The sequence below is a fragment of the Anolis carolinensis genome, chromosome 3, assembly GCF_035594765.1.
Source record: "Anolis carolinensis isolate JA03-04 chromosome 3, rAnoCar3.1.pri, whole genome shotgun sequence".
NCBI lineage: Eukaryota > Metazoa > Chordata > Lepidosauria > Squamata > Dactyloidae > Anolis > Anolis carolinensis.
Genome location: NC_085843.1, coordinates 76,913,747 through 76,929,535, shown reverse-complemented (window position 1 = coordinate 76,929,535; position 15,789 = coordinate 76,913,747). Strand labels below are relative to the sequence as shown.

Genomic DNA, 15,789 nt, shown 5'->3' with positions numbered 1-15,789 from the left:
AAACTTCAAGATTTGCATTTGTGTGTGTTTTTCTGGAAAATGCATTATCTTTTATTGCTTGATGAAATATCATATGGCAAGCTCAGAGTAAGTAAGAAACTTGGGATATTTGAGTGGAATTTGCATACAGCCTCTGAACAGCCATTTGCTATGAATGTACAAAACACTGCTTGTCTTTGTTTTCACTGGAAAGCAGAAGTTCTGATGATTGTAATAAGTAACAGTAATGCTTATAACCAGATCTCATAAACTAGCCTTATAAATAAGGATCACTCTGTATTCTTGGCGAAAAATGTTTCCAGTGCATTGCAGATATAACCTACACATCACAACCCACAACTGTGGGTGACTGCAATAAAGACCAATTGCACAGCATTCTTGTTTCTTCAAGGAAAACTTTTCGTAGGGAGCCTGTAACTTTCTGTAAATTTTCTAAGAGGTAGAGAGAGAGGAACAGATAAATTCACAAGTACTCCTTGCACCTCCCCACTTTTGGCAGCAATATCAAGTATTGGATTACTGAGACAGGATGGTGAATAACTATTCACACTCTGCCTTCCCTTCCTTCTGCACTCCAATAACTATGCAGCACTTCAAATACTTACCTCTTGATCCAAGAAATACTGTCTCCAACTTTTTATTGATGCCAGAGTTCATTCAGTAGAGATGCGGTGAACTCAAAATGCAAATTGTATACAAAGCAACTGGCCACTAAAAGCAACCATAGCACCATCGGATCCAACTCCTAGAAATTGGTCAGTTTCCTACGGCAGATTTTAATTCTTTTCTCTGAAGAAAATGGGTATTCTCCCTGTGACTAGATTCAGTGGTGTTACTAGTGGGGTGCAGGGGATGCTAACTGCATGGGCGATACCATCAGAGGGGGTGACACCAAAATGACAGTCTATAACAATATTGTGCAGTATTTCAGCAGAAATTATTTTAATAAAAATATCCCTATAGTTAGATATAATCACAAAAATATCCTTGTTAGATCAGCTTTAGCTTACGTCTTCTGTATCAATATACTCAGAAGGCTGGAACTCTAATTTGAGTCACTATTTAATTTTTCTAATGTGCATGTGATCTGGTCAGAGTTATCATTATTACCCAATTGCAATGATATTTCAAGTCATATGGTTTTGTCTGCACACATTACAAGAATGCACTGTTGTTTTCATTGCTTCTGGTTTATGGCAGTTGCTGATTTAGTCAAATTTTCCAGTATTTTAACTAGGGGCTTGCAAAATTTTATTGGTCAATTAGGATAATTTTGGAGATCCAGCAGCTATTCATTTGTCATGTCAGAAGCGAATTGAGGATACAGTTATAATGTATTTTAAAACACAAAGTTTAAAACTTGGTATTACACTAGATTTCCTTTGAACAAAAGCTGGCCACTTGGAGTGCCTCTGGTGTCACTGTGAGATGTTCCTTCGTTGTGCATGTGGCAGGGCTCAGGTTGCATTGTAGTAAGTGGTCTGCGGTTTGCTTTTCTCCACACTCGCATATCATGGACTCCACTTTGTAGCTCCATTTCCTAAGATTGGCTTTGCATCTCATGGTGCCAGAGCGCAGTCTGTTCAGCGCCCAGGGCCGGTTGTTACTAGGCGGCCGCGGACGCGGCCGCCTCGGGCGCTGGCTGCTAGGGGCGCCATTCGGGCCTGACTTCCTGGTCGCGGCCGGCGATCGCCCGGGCGGTCGCCGGCCGCGACCAGGAAGTCAGGCCCGAATGCCCTAGCTGTGCTGTGCGCGTGCGCACAGCACAGCTAGGCCATTTTGCCCTTAGTAACAAACTAAGGGCAAAAATGGCTTCTCTGGCTGTGCGCATGCCAGAGAAGCCATTTTTGCCCTTAGTTTGTTACTAAGGGCAAAATGGCCTAGCTGTGCTGTGCGCACGCGCACAGCACAGCTAGGGCATTCGGGCCTGACTTCCTGGTCGCGGCCGGCGACCGCCCGGGCGATCGCCGGCCGCGACCAGGAAGTCAGGCCCGAATGGGCTATCTGCGCTGTGCGCACGGGCACAGCGCAGATAGCCCATTCGGGCCTGACTTCCTGGTCGCGGCCGGCGATCGCCCGGGCGGTCGCCGGCCGCGACCAGGAAGTCAGGCCCGAATGGCCTAGGTGTGCTGTGCGCGTGCGCACAGCACACCTAGGCCATTTTGCCCTTAGTAACAAACTAAGGGCAAAAATGGCTTATCTGGCTGTGCGCATGCGCACAGCCAGATAAGCCATTTTTGCCCTTAGTTTGTTACTAAGGGCAAAATGGCCACGCTGGGCGGGGGCGGGGCCAACTGTGGCCCCGCCCCCCCTCACTAATCGCCCTGGCCCCGCCTCCCACGCAGCGTGGGAGGCGGGGCCAGGGCACGCTGGGCGGGGCCAGGGCGCGGGTGGCGGGGGCGCTTTTCAGCACCCCCGCTTCCCATTAAAAAATATCTCCGGCCGGCCCTGTCAGCGCCTTCCAAGTCACACAATATTTTGTGTACCCAGAGGGGAGTTTCTCATCTGGTATCAGCCATGGATTGAGGTTCCGGGTTTCAGCCTGCCACTTTTGGATTCTCGCTTGCTGAGGTGTTCCTGCAAGTATCTCTGTGAATCTTGGGAATCTGAGCCGCTGGAAATGAACTAGGAAGGACCCCTTCAGAGCCTTCCCAGAATTTAAAACAGACCAGCTAATCTTTTGGTTAAAAAATTGGAAAAGATTCGTTGATTCAGACTTACTTTTCACAATAGTACTCTGACCATTTGTTTATTTTGCAAATACAAGCAGCAATTTCTCCATGGTGGGGGCAATGGGGCTGAGCAGCAAGCACAGTCACACTTGCTGCATCACATTTCTCAGCCAATCACAGGCCTGGTTCTGTCCATTCTCCTCCCCTCTTGTGGTGTGCACTGTTTCCCAGAAACCCTTCTTGTGGTTTTTTCTTTAAAATGTTATTAGTAAAAACTTTTATAATTTCCCAAAAAATCAGTGGCTTGACAAAATCCTCCATTGGTGCCAATGAACCGAATGTCCTGGAACGAAAACTGAACTCCAGATCCTGAATTACAGATCCAAAAAATTCACAATTTTCCCCAAAAATGGAACAGGAGAGCGTTCGAAAATGGAACTGAAAATGGTACAGATTTCTGTCATTTTGCACACCCCTAATTTTAACTACAATATTGTGGAATAGTCTGGTCCAGGAGTGACACCTTGAGTAATTGCACTGGGTGACATCCACCCTAGTGACATCACTACTTAAATTCATATTTTAAAAATCTTTTGAATAAAGTTGTCACGACCCAGGCTACAGAGCACCAATAACCATACGCAGAGGCCAGATTCTATCTAATATCTTTATTAAGGAAATATATAAAGTTAATAAAAGCAAATGTAAAAGTTAGTCCAGAAGCAGACCTTTCAGGAAAGGTCAAAATTAGTCCAAAGAAACAATGTCCAATATGAAATATTAAGGTCCAAAGTTGTAATCCAATAACCGAAACACTCACTTTGCCAGGCAAAGTGAGGGGAGATGACAAGGTCCTTTAGTCCATAAACTTGAGCAAGGCTAGGAATTAACTTGATACTTGAAAACAAGGCTTGAATCGTGGCACAAGGTAACAAGGAACAAGAACAAGATCCGTGGAATTACTTGGTAAAATCCGTGAAACAAGGCAAGGCTTAGTCCTGAAAGGCGAGGCAAGGTCCGTAGGTAAACAAGGCTGGGAAACAGGAACGAAGGCTTGAAAACAAGAACAAGGCTTGAACAGGAACGAGGCTTGGATCGGAGCGCGCTGTCCAGACACAACTCGCTCCGGAGGCTGACGAATTGACTCCGCAAAGTTACTCCGCGGGTAAAACACCTATATAGAGTCTAACTTTCCCGCCGAGAGCAGTTCTCTGGGAACCAGAAACGAAAGCTAATCTCTGAGACCAGATGTTTGACTCCTTAAAGATTCTCATGGAAAGCAGGCTTAATTGGCTAAATTCTTAGCAATTATTCTAGCACTCCTGCGCGAGGCCGCTTCCAAACCTCTCTGTTGTTTACAAAACTCATGGCGAGAAAACACAGGAGATGTAGCCTCAGTGTTTGTTTGACATACTTCTGGAACATAACCCTCTTGCAGGTGCAAGGTTCCCAGATCTGGCTGGGAAGAATCTGTCTGGGAAGAATCCAGTTCTGACTGGGAAGGTAAAAAACCCAAGTTTTCTTCTTCATCAGGCATCACAATGTCATGAGCAGGACTACAAGGCCCATGGGTCATCACAAAAGTCAACAACAGGGATGATAATAGTGTGGCACACACACACCAAGGTTGTTGGACTGAGGTCCTAGCCAGCACAGCCAGTGATGAGGAATGATAGGAGCTGCAACCACTGAAGGGCTGGTAGGTTCCCAGCTCTGCATTATAAATGTCTTCCAGTGGTTCTCAATCAGTGGATCCCCAGATTTTTGACCTTCAACTCCCAGAAATCTTAACAGCTGGTAAACTGGGTGGGATTTCTGGGAATTATAGGCCAATACACCTGGGAACCCACAGGCTGTGAACCATTGCTGCATGACTTTTCGTGCAACACACATTTGTGTACACTTCACTTAGCAGCAGAGGCTCAAAGAAATCCAGTTACTGAATCGTGAAGATGCATAACAGGATCCCAGCAAGAGTGCCCAATGTGCATTGGGGGTGCCTGATGCACATTGGAAACCATAGTGGCTCCCATGCCAATTCATTTCAGTCCCGTTGTGTATTGTTCCCTTTGCCTGCCCTGCTACATAGTTACCTAACAGCATCCTATTGCTGCATACATATGCTGCACATTTTCACAGTTCTATTTCCTGAAGACAAACTCCACTTATATGCATGCAATTCCCCAACAAAATTATGACTTCATAAATAAATTTAAATTAAATCAAATGTATTCAAACATTTCACATTTAATTTATTTTTTTGGAAAAATATTACCTTTCAACTTTTATATCCTACCTTTCTATTAAAATAATAAGGATACACTAATAAAATATTATAAGACCTTGGACCTTCTACAAAGAAAAGGGTATAATATAAATAAAATAAACAATGAACAGGTCTATATTTGACAATACAGAATAAAAACAAAATAAAATAAAACTGAGTTGTCTGAATGCCAGAGTACAATACTACAATAACAGGCAGGAGTAAAATTGCATAGAAATATCACGTGTACACTGTCCATTTTATAGAACAATGATTTCAATCTACACATTTGCCAGAAGGAATCCTTGGTAACAGGTAAATCATCTTGTAGAAAAATCATCTTGTAAGTCAACCTGAAGAAATGTTTCTTACCTTTCTTAGCAGTAGCACTAATATTTCCAAGGTATATAGAAAAAGAGGAAAATAGCTATACAATAAAGTGAATGGACATTCAGTGAGATAATAATTCTCCTGAGTAGAAATTTGATCTGGAAGAAAGACATGTCTAGAGGAAGCTGTTCTGTTTGGTTATATGCCATTCAAAGTACTCTATGAAATCCAGAAGTACATTAAAGAGAAAAGAATGTACTTTTCACACAAGCATTGTAGCACTGGCTGTGAAAAAATACAACTTAGCAGTTGGTTATTCCTCTTGTTCACTGACAGCTATCTGTCAATTAGGCCTATATTTGCCACTGCGAGGTTCGAATAGGCCTCCAGCTGTAATCAATGAAAGACAAACTGTGTTAGTAAATTGCACAGTCCCATTTAACAATAGATCATATATCTGACACTTCACTCGGAGAGAGGACCTCCCTGTCTTTTCAGTAGTTGTGTCAGAAAATCAATCAGTGACTTCAGCAAAATCTTGATACTTTTCTCTCTTCTGCAGGAGTCATTGATAATTTATGGCCACTTTTCTTTTTCAGACCGCCTCCTATTCTTCACCTAAACACCTCACAGAATATACATTTACTGATGCTACTAGGCATCTCCAATTACCCTTCTACTAACGCTTAAATATGTCAAGATAGCATATTGGGAAAGGTAAAGCTTTAGGGCAGCCCAGGTCTGGGGGGCAAGTGAATTAATGATAGATTTAATGCTATCACACCACACACACACACACACACACGCACACAGATGCACAATTTATTTCACCCTCCTTTCTCCTACTAATAATTCCCCTACTAATAGGACTCAAGGCAGCTTATAAAAATAGTATAAATACTAGAGCTATACGATCAATGAAAAAAATGTTTCAAACCTCATCACAAAATTAGGGGGCGCCAGCGTTTTGTTTTTAAAGTGTTTCTAAAGTATCATTCGTGAAAATTGCATTACTATAACAAGAGTAACTAAATTTCATTACTTATTAGTTATAGAAATTGTGCAAATGGGGAAACTTCAGAGGCTCCTGTCTCCTTTGTTTTTACAGCTATTGAGGGGAAACTTCTTACAATGGTAGAACACTTTTATCACTGTTAGCCCATTTTTTATTTCGTTCAGCTAACCCTGAACCAGGGGCAGCTAACGACTATGAGCAAAGAATGCCCCCAAGCAGGAAGAAGCCAGGAGATGAAGCTATTCAATGCTAATTAAGGTGATTAACTACAACATTCACACTGGCCTCCAACTGACAAAGAGTTCTTCTCTCACCTTGGACTTTCCACAGATATATATAAACCTTCCTTGCTTAGTTTCTCCATACCTCACAACCTCTGACGATGCCTGCCATAGATGTGGGCGAAACATCAGGAGAGAATACTTATAGAACATGGCCATACAGCCTGGAAAACATACAACAACCCTGTGATCCCGGCCATGAAAGCCTTCGACAACACAATTTCAATCTGGTTTCAAGTCTAGTTATGAGACAGAGACAACTTTGGTCACTATGCTAGATAACCTATGTAGGGAACTGGACAGTGTGGCCGGGTCCTCCTTAGTGGACTTCTCAGAGGCTTTTGATACCATCAGTCATGGTGTCCTTGTGAACTGACTCTTTGGGAGGGGACCCTGGGCATTGTTATGCAATATTCTAGTCTTACTTGAAAAGAAGAACTCTGAGAGCGGTGCTGTGGGACTCCTCTTTGATGCCCTGGCCTTTAGCCTATGGGATCCCTCAGGCTTCTGTTTTATCTTTCATGCTCTTTATCAACATAAAAACAATGGGAGAGGTCATCTGAAGTTTGAGGATGTGGAGTCACCAATATACTGTCCTTCCCATATGATTCCAAGGAAGCTACCATATGTCAGAACTGATTCAATGTCTGTTAGCAGTAATAGACTGGATGAGAATAAACAAATTGAAACTTAATACAGACAAGACAGTGGTACTTCTAGTGGTTTTTAATTTCTTTTGTCTTTTAATTGATCTTATTGTTTTATGTGATGATTTTAACTGTTCTAAAATGTAATTGTTCATTTATATTTGTTTTTGTTTTGTTTTTTAAAAAAATGATTATTTTTAGAAACTGCCTCTAGAAGAAAGGCAGCATACAAATGAAATAAATAAATAAATAAATAAATAAATTATGAATTAACACATAGGTTAATCTCACTGATTCAAGGGTTCGACTCTAGTTGTAGTTAAGAATTGCATTCCGGCTATTGTGGTATCATTTCTTACATTTTGATAGGTATGCTGGATGTAAATACTATGAAAACACATAAATAATTATACAATATTTTATTTTAGTAAGAACTGAGGCTGTCCATAAGCACAGAGAGTTTTAGATAACAACACCCTGAAGATCCCTTTCCTTTTATAGGTGAATATTTTTAGAGTCTTTAGTGCTAAACTCCTGAACTGAGCATGATGCATCTAGTCATCTAACCCAATCAACGGTTGAATCACAACTTCATGTCAGTGCAATACATTGTTAACTGATATGTCAGAAAATCAATTAATTACTTTTAAGTAGCAGTTAAGAGTATCTACACAATACTGCCATTTGAATTATTAAAGAAAGGAAGGTCGGTTTTTCTCCCAAACTGAAACCTTGCCCTCAAAGAAAGTGAAAAATGCTGCTTCTGCCCTGGAGCCTAATCAACATTATCGGAGAAGCTACAGGGGCAGAAAGAGTGGTGAAGAGTGCTGCTTCGTAATAAGGGCAGATTGCACAAGGAAGGCTTGACATGTGCTCAAGCCAGTCACAAAGTTTGTAAGAAAAAACTTTCCTGCTCCGTGAGAGAAAACTATCCAAAACAAAAAGATAGTCTTAAAATAAAAATATCCATCTACACCACCTAAGGAACTGTCAAGCTTATGAGCAGAGTATCTACCACCACCACCACCACCCCAACCTAATATCCTCTTAATGGGTTGAGGTAATGCTCCCATTATCACCTGCCAACTAGCAGAGGGATGATGGTATTGTAGTCCAACACATCTGGAGGATAGTGGGTTGACAGTAAGACAGAAAGGAAGACTAGAATGCCCATGAGAGGAGGTGAGATGATCTTGGAGTAGCACATTGTCTGCAAAAGAGGGGTACTTCTCACCCATCCATCCCCATCGGGTTTAAGAGCACTTGTCTTTCTCAAAGATTTGAAATTCCATATTTAATATTCTGTTGGAATAGGTTCATAACGGCTTCCATCTCTGTTGAAATTAAGTTGGGGGTTTTCTGCAAAGAACGGAAGGAGTCATGATCATGTTCTTCATATAAGAACTGAAGCTATACAAGGGTGTGTTGTCATATTAATCTGTCTTCCTGTTGCAAAAGCCAGAGTTGGGCCTGAGATCTCATTAAAATTAATGTGCTTGTGTCAAGAAAGCTACTCCATAAATTACAACTTAACAGTGGATATTATTGGCATCCAGTTGTATCGTAATATTGCTTTCAGCACAACACATGGTAGGTTGCTTACAGGAAATAGCATGAAACAGGGCTACATGTTAAATGTTTTTTTGCTGGATATAAAAGGTAAAGGTTTTCCCCTGATGTTAAGTCCAGTCATGTCTGACTCTGGGGGTTGGTGCTCATCTCCATTTGTAAGCCGAAGAACTAGCGTTGTCCGTAGACACCTCCAAGGTCATGTAGCCGGTATGACTGCATGGAGCATCGTTATCTTCCCACCGGAGCGGTATCTATTGATCTACTCACATTTGCATGTTTTCGAACTGCTAGGTTGGCAGAAGCTGGAGCTAACAGTGGGCGCTCACTCCTCTCCTGGGATTTGAACCTGCAACCTTTCAGTCTGCAAGTTCAGCAGCTCAGTGCTTTAACACACTTTGCCACCGGGGCTCCTGGCTGGGCATAGGCAAGACAAAATTTAAAAAGTCAAAAATTGGTGAGAAGAGAGAGACAGGGACATTTAAAAAACAGCTTAAGAAGTTTGGCAACAGAAGATTAGTTAGGACTATCCCTGTCAAATTGGCACAGTGGGAGGATATGCCGACAGACTTAAGCAATAAGCACCACTCCTAGATTCAGAGTAATCTAGTATTGGTAAAGTACATATTTCTGAACCATTGCTATTCTGAATTTCCTTAAAGCTTTCCCAGACCAAAAGGTCACAGGTTCAAACCCCGGGAGCAGTGGGAGCGGCCACTGTTAGCTCCAGCTTCTGCCAACCTAGCAGTTCGAAAACATGCCAATGTGAGTAGATCAATAAGAACTGCTCCGGCGGGAAGGCAATGGCGCTCCATGCAGTCATGCCAGCCACATGACCTTGGAGGTGTCTACGGACAACGCCGGCTCTTCGGCTTACAAATGGAGATGAGCACCAACCCCCAGAGTCAGGCATGACTGGACTTAATGTCAGGGGAAACCTTTACCTTTACCTTCTTTTCCCAAGTATAATAAGGTGGGAGAGGGGGGAAGAGAACAGAAAACATAAACATTGAAATCAGTGTTAAATCAGAGGTGGAGGACAATCAATAACCCACTGCAAAATATGTTTCATAAGATTGCAGTCATGCCAAACAAGAAAAGAATTCTTAAGTACATTGCACCTTGAAGTTCTATATATAAATTTTAAATAACAATAATGGCCTGTAATTGCTAGCAGCTACACAATTACAATAGATCTTACTTGAGGGCAGATAGAAGTAATTTGTTTAGAGGTTCTTCTTCCTCTAGTAGATGGAAAATTTGGCTAGAAAACTCTTGAAGAATGAGTTGCACTTTCCTATGACAGTAACAGGCTTGACAAGAAAGCTAATGAGGACACCATATTTTGTGAATACCACATATTGATAAGCTGAGACTTGAAAACAATTGGTCCTAAGGTTTTAGGTATCAAGTTCCCAAAGAAGGAATTGTAAGGGATGATTGCAGCTATAGCCAATAACACCCAAAAGGCCAAATGACCTCTCCCCCATGATGAGCACAGTCCTTTGGAGTGGAGAAAGCAATCTCTGGACCGACTCTTGTTATACTAATAGCAGCAAACCATCACAAGGTAGCCCAGCTATTCCTTGTTGCTATTTGACGTACATGGAGCAAGGCAGAGATGTGAAAGTAGGAATATCTGGGAATGTAGCTTGTTTCACCTTTTAATAAGAAAAACTTACAACTTTATGTTTGGCTTCATAAACAAAATGAAAAGTTCTCTAGGGTATTTTTTTCATAAATTTGAATGTGGCAAAACTTTCAGATTCACCCATCCAAGCAGATGAATTTGAGGACTTTGGCTTTTAAAAGTCCAGAACTGAAACCTTCTATTATGGCAAGGATCTAAAATTATTTCACTGTAGGGTTGGCAGAGAAAAATCTGGAGACAGCTCCTGTGCCTTTAATTATTGCATATCAGAAGGCATTTCAGCAGGTATTTCTTGTCATGTGAGCAAGTAATAAGTAACACTTGTAAAAATTCCCTCATTTTGTTGTTGTGTGCCTTCAGGTCTACACAACTATTAAACACACAAAGACCTTCTCTGGTTTTCATTCTGGTGGTGCTATGAACACTAGAATAGTGGGATCTAGTAAACTGGGGGTAATTTTTCCTTTTCATTGCACCCCCAGTGTATCTAAAGAACTGGGAAACTTTCCAAGGCAGTTTTGGGGTATCTGTGGTGGCAAGAAGGGACATGAAGTATGATCTGTAGTGCAGCATTGGATTTTGTCCCAGATTTGTCATGCCTGTTGCATTAGGATTGCCACCTCTTTAGAACGGGTAGGTGAAGACAGGAATTTTGGAAGTGTACTCATGAAATCTGCCAAAACCAAAATAGCAGAGAATGAAATCCTGGATTTATTGAAGCCATCACTGGGGTTTATACAAACTGAATTACATGGAAGATGAATTAAATGGAGCTAGAATGTAACCCAGTATCTTTTTACAATTGAGGGGAAAACAAATAGCCACAATAAATCTTTCTAAAGTCAGTGGATTACTTTGAGGAAAATGTTCTGAATTGCCATCCAACAAAATTACAGCAATGGGACTTCTCCTGTAACACTGGCCAATTTTGCTGCCTGAGGCAACGGAAAAAATAATATCCTGACACCATTTCATATTCAGAAGCAGGTTCAAATGACAGCTGCCTTTTACCTCAACATTGGAAGCGCACTCCTTCTCCACACAAAAGTGATCTTAGCAAGCTAAGAGCTTGTAGGGCAGGCTATTTGGCACAATAACTTTGGATGACTTCACTGCTAGTCCGCTGCCTGCCAGTGCCTGCTGACTAAGGGCCCTTCCATACAACCACTGTGTTATCTGAGTCCACACTATTCCAGTTCAAAGCAGAAAATGTGGGATTTTATTCAGCTGAGTGGAAGGGGCCTAAGGCACCCATTTCACTAAGCCTAATGGCAAAGCCAGTGCTGTTCTCCAGTGGCCATGTGGCTTTGTGCCCTAATAGATTTTGTATTCAAAGCCATATAACTTCTCTACCAGGGGTCAGCTTGTTGTAGGTCTCCACATTTATTAGAGGCAGTGCCCACATGTCCTAGTCAGCATGCTCCAGTGATCAAGGATATAGGAGTAGCAGTCCATTTGTTTATTTATTTACCATATTTATATCCCGCCTTTTTCTACCCCGGGGGAGATTCAAGGCAGTTTACAAACAGCATTTATACAGTGCCTTAGGCATAAAACACAGACATGAAATATGATTATAAAAATTAAAACAGACATAAAACATAATTAAAATATATTCCAATATGAGACACATCATCCAAAGCCAAGGTCTAAAGCCATTCCAAAATCCATTGCACGATTTTTCGTACTGCGTTATTTATCAAAGACCTGCTCCCAAAGCCAAATTTTTACTCTATTCCTTAAAGTTAGGAGGGAGGGGGCTGATCTAATATAGCTAGGGAGGGAATTCCACAGCCGGAGGGCCATCATTGAGAAGGCCCTGTCTCTCGTCCCCACCAATCACACTTGCAAAGGAGGGGGGATCGAGAGCAGGGCCTACCCAGATGATCTTAAACTCCAAGGTGGTTCATAGGGGGAGATACATTCAGACAGGTAGACTGGGCCGGAACCATTTAGGGCTTTATAGGCTAAAACTAGCACTTTGAATTGTGCTGGGTAGCAGACTGGTAGCCAGTGGAGCTGACGCAACAGGGGGGGTTTATGCTCCCTGTACGCCACTCCGGTGAGCAACGTGGCTGCTGCCCATTGGACCAACTGAAGCTTCTGAACAGTCTTCAAAGGCAACCCCATGTAGAGTGCATTGCAGTAATCTATACAGGATGTAACCAGAGTGCGGACCACCTTGGTCAAGTCAGACTTCCCAAGGTATGGGCGCAGCTGGTGCACCAGTTTGAGTTGTGCAAAAGCTCCCCTGGCCATCACTGAAACCTGGGGTTCCAGGCCAGGCTCAACGATGAGTCCAGGATCACTCCTAAGCTGTGAACCTGCGTCTTCAGGGGGAGTGTAACACCATCCAACACAAGCTGTAACCTTATGCCCTGTTTGGCCTTCTGACTGATGAGGATTACTTCTTTCTTATCTGGATTCAATTTCAATTTGTTCACTCTCATCCAGACCATCACAGCTGCCAAGCACCGGTTCAGGACCTGAACAGCCTCCTTAGTAGCGGGTGGAAGGAGTGGTAGAGCTGGACATCATCTGCGTACAAATGACACTGGACTCCAAAACTCTGGATGATGTCTCACAACAGCTTCATGTAGATGTTAAACATAATGGGGGACAATATTGAGCCCTGCGGGACCCCACAGGACAATGGCTGTGTGGCTGAGTAGGTGTCTCCCAACAACATCTTCTGGGAGTGGTCTTCCAGGAAGGACTTGAGCCACTGTAAAACATTAACATTTCCCAACAGTGATTTACACATAGGACATAAATTCCAGCCAATGCTGGCACAGGAGTCATGACAGTTAAAGTGCTATAAAAGTGCTATCACTATATGGTGTAGATCTGGGGTCTAAAAATCTCAAACAAGCCTCAGAGAAAACACATATGGCCAGCAGAACTCTGAATTATTTCCACTATGTCAAAGGTTCTGACTCCCCGTTACTAAAAAAACACTAGTAATTAAATTAACATATATGTGATCCTCAACCTGTGCCCCTATTTTGCATGTGGCTCCAGTCAACAGATGCCAGAAATCTAGAGAAAAACAATAGATCCCTTCATAACTAAAGTCTCCTCATTTCTGCTCAAAAATGTATTAGGAAAGTTTTGTTGTGTCTCTTCAAGTCTTTTCTGACTTATGGCACCCATAAAACAAAGCTATCATGAGGCTTTCTTGGCAAAATTTGTTCAGAGGGGCGTTGCCTTTGCCTCTATCTGAGGCCAAGAGAGTGTGACTTGCCTAAAGAGACCCAGTGAGTTTCCATAGCTGAATGAGGATTCAGACCCTGTTTTTTAGAATTAAAATCCACCATACAAGCACCAGAAAAAGATTGAGATAAATATGTTGGATGTGACAGTTTTAATATGTGTGGAAAAGTTACCTTATAATTTTTCATATTCTACAGTACCAGAGCCAGTGTAACACAATATATGCAATGTTAACTTGTCTTGACTGTGTGCACTGTATTTGAGGGGTATGTGAAATTGTATTGAAAAGAAATTTAAATTTTGTTAATTGATGAAAACTAGGAGATTCTCATGCAGCCTTTGACCATGTAAAATTGCTAAGAATCAACTTCCTCTTTATTTTGAAGCAGGATGATGGTAATGATAGTGATGAAGATGAAGATGATGATATCTCATCTTTTCTTCAGCCCTGAAACTGAAGGCAGTTTATAAAAGTAAAACCAACTTCACTTAAAAGTACAAATTACACAAAAGTTAAAAACTAATTAATTAATAGGATTAAATTTAATTAAAAGGTTGTCCATTTAAAAGGGAAGGGAATATGTCTGTGGCCAAATTTTACAATTTCCTCCAAATCGTTTTTATTATTTGTAATTTTTTAAAGGGAAAGGAAGAAGTCCAGGTGTCAAATGTCAGCATATGTAACCATTTTGCTTCTGAGACTTTTATTTTAAAAAACTAATAGTTCATAGTTTGATGAAAAATAAGATGAAGTATTTTCTAAATTCTCAAAACTGTATTCAAAAATCAGGCTGGCTAAATATCAAAGGGATAAGACTTTATCTACCCTTTACCAGATATATCATTACTTCACCTTTGCAGTAATAAAAACCCAGGAAACATCTTGCTGGTTGCCAGCCACATAGTTGCTCAAACTTTTTGCCTAAGTCCTCAACAACCTCCTTTTTGTTAACAGTTGAATAACATTGTGACATGAGGTTATGCAAGAGTCACCAGAAAAGCAAAGGATGTGTGGTATCATGCATGTCACCTTTTTCCCTTGACCATATTTTTCCTGTGGAAGTGAAGAAGAACATTTGCTTGTAAAGATGTGTCTCCTCCCACCACATCTCTTTCTTTCCTTTTCTTTTTAAAATACAAACATGAAAGAAATGAGGGGGTAATCCTAGAGGCAACCTCACCTTTATCAAGAGGAAGGCAGGAGTTATTAAGTGAAAATGTAAGACTTGCTTTGATAGCAAGTGCAACAAGATTCAGAGGAACGTTGGAATTGGCTTTGTACCAGATCAAACAGTTGATCACCTCTTATGCATATGTTTATGTATGTGCCTCCAAGTCACCTAACAACTTCTGACATCCCCATGCATTTCATAGGGTTTTCTTAGGCAAGGAATACTCAGAGATAGTTTTGGTCAATTCCTTCTACTGACTAAATTTAATTCCACAATTTGTTCCCATGGCTATTTATTTGTTTAGTACTGTAGATTGAGTAATTTGGTTGCTTTCAAATGGTGCTCACCGTCCAACTAAGGCACCTCATAACAACCATAGCATTGTATAAAAATAAAAATAATCAGTACCAAAACTGAGATAAAATTCTAAATCTCCAATTGAGAAGAAAAAGCATCAAAATAAAGAGCAATGAAGTCAGAAGTATCATAAAATGAATTATTGCAATATTAACAAGAAACAGTTTAGATGACATGCCAGATGGCCTGGGTAAATAAAAAAAGATTTTCATATAATTCTGAATGGGCATCAAGTTCAGTGTGGATAAGGCTCTATTCTGGAAAGCTTTCCATGGATTGTCACAGTCAAAAAGATTTTCTGTGCTATGATGTCATATAACTGTGGGATGAATAGAAAACAATTTTAATTGCACTGACATTTGCGGAAAACATGATCTTTTCAAATACCTAGGCACTACTTGCTCTAGGGAATGATACATATATCTGGTTGTTGTTGTTGGGCTATCCATTTCTCCCATAGGCAACCTGCCTAAGGCTGCTGGGAGTTGTAGTTCAACAATATCTGAAAGGTTTCTAGACGCAAATTTAGGAATTCAAGGAAGGAAGTTTTGCTGCTAGAGTGTGATTTATGGAGGTTCATTTCATGCAAAAGAGAGCCTAATCTATGTTGTGATGC

At 41.3% G+C, this 15,789-nt stretch overlaps 1 protein-coding gene across 2 annotated transcripts in view; it reads left to right on the top strand.

Moving 5' to 3' along the window:
- The window catches only part of runx1 (RUNX family transcription factor 1), a 241,767-nt gene that overhangs the window by 83,840 nt on the left and 142,138 nt on the right, over positions 1 to 15,789 (top strand). The window lies entirely within an intron of this gene.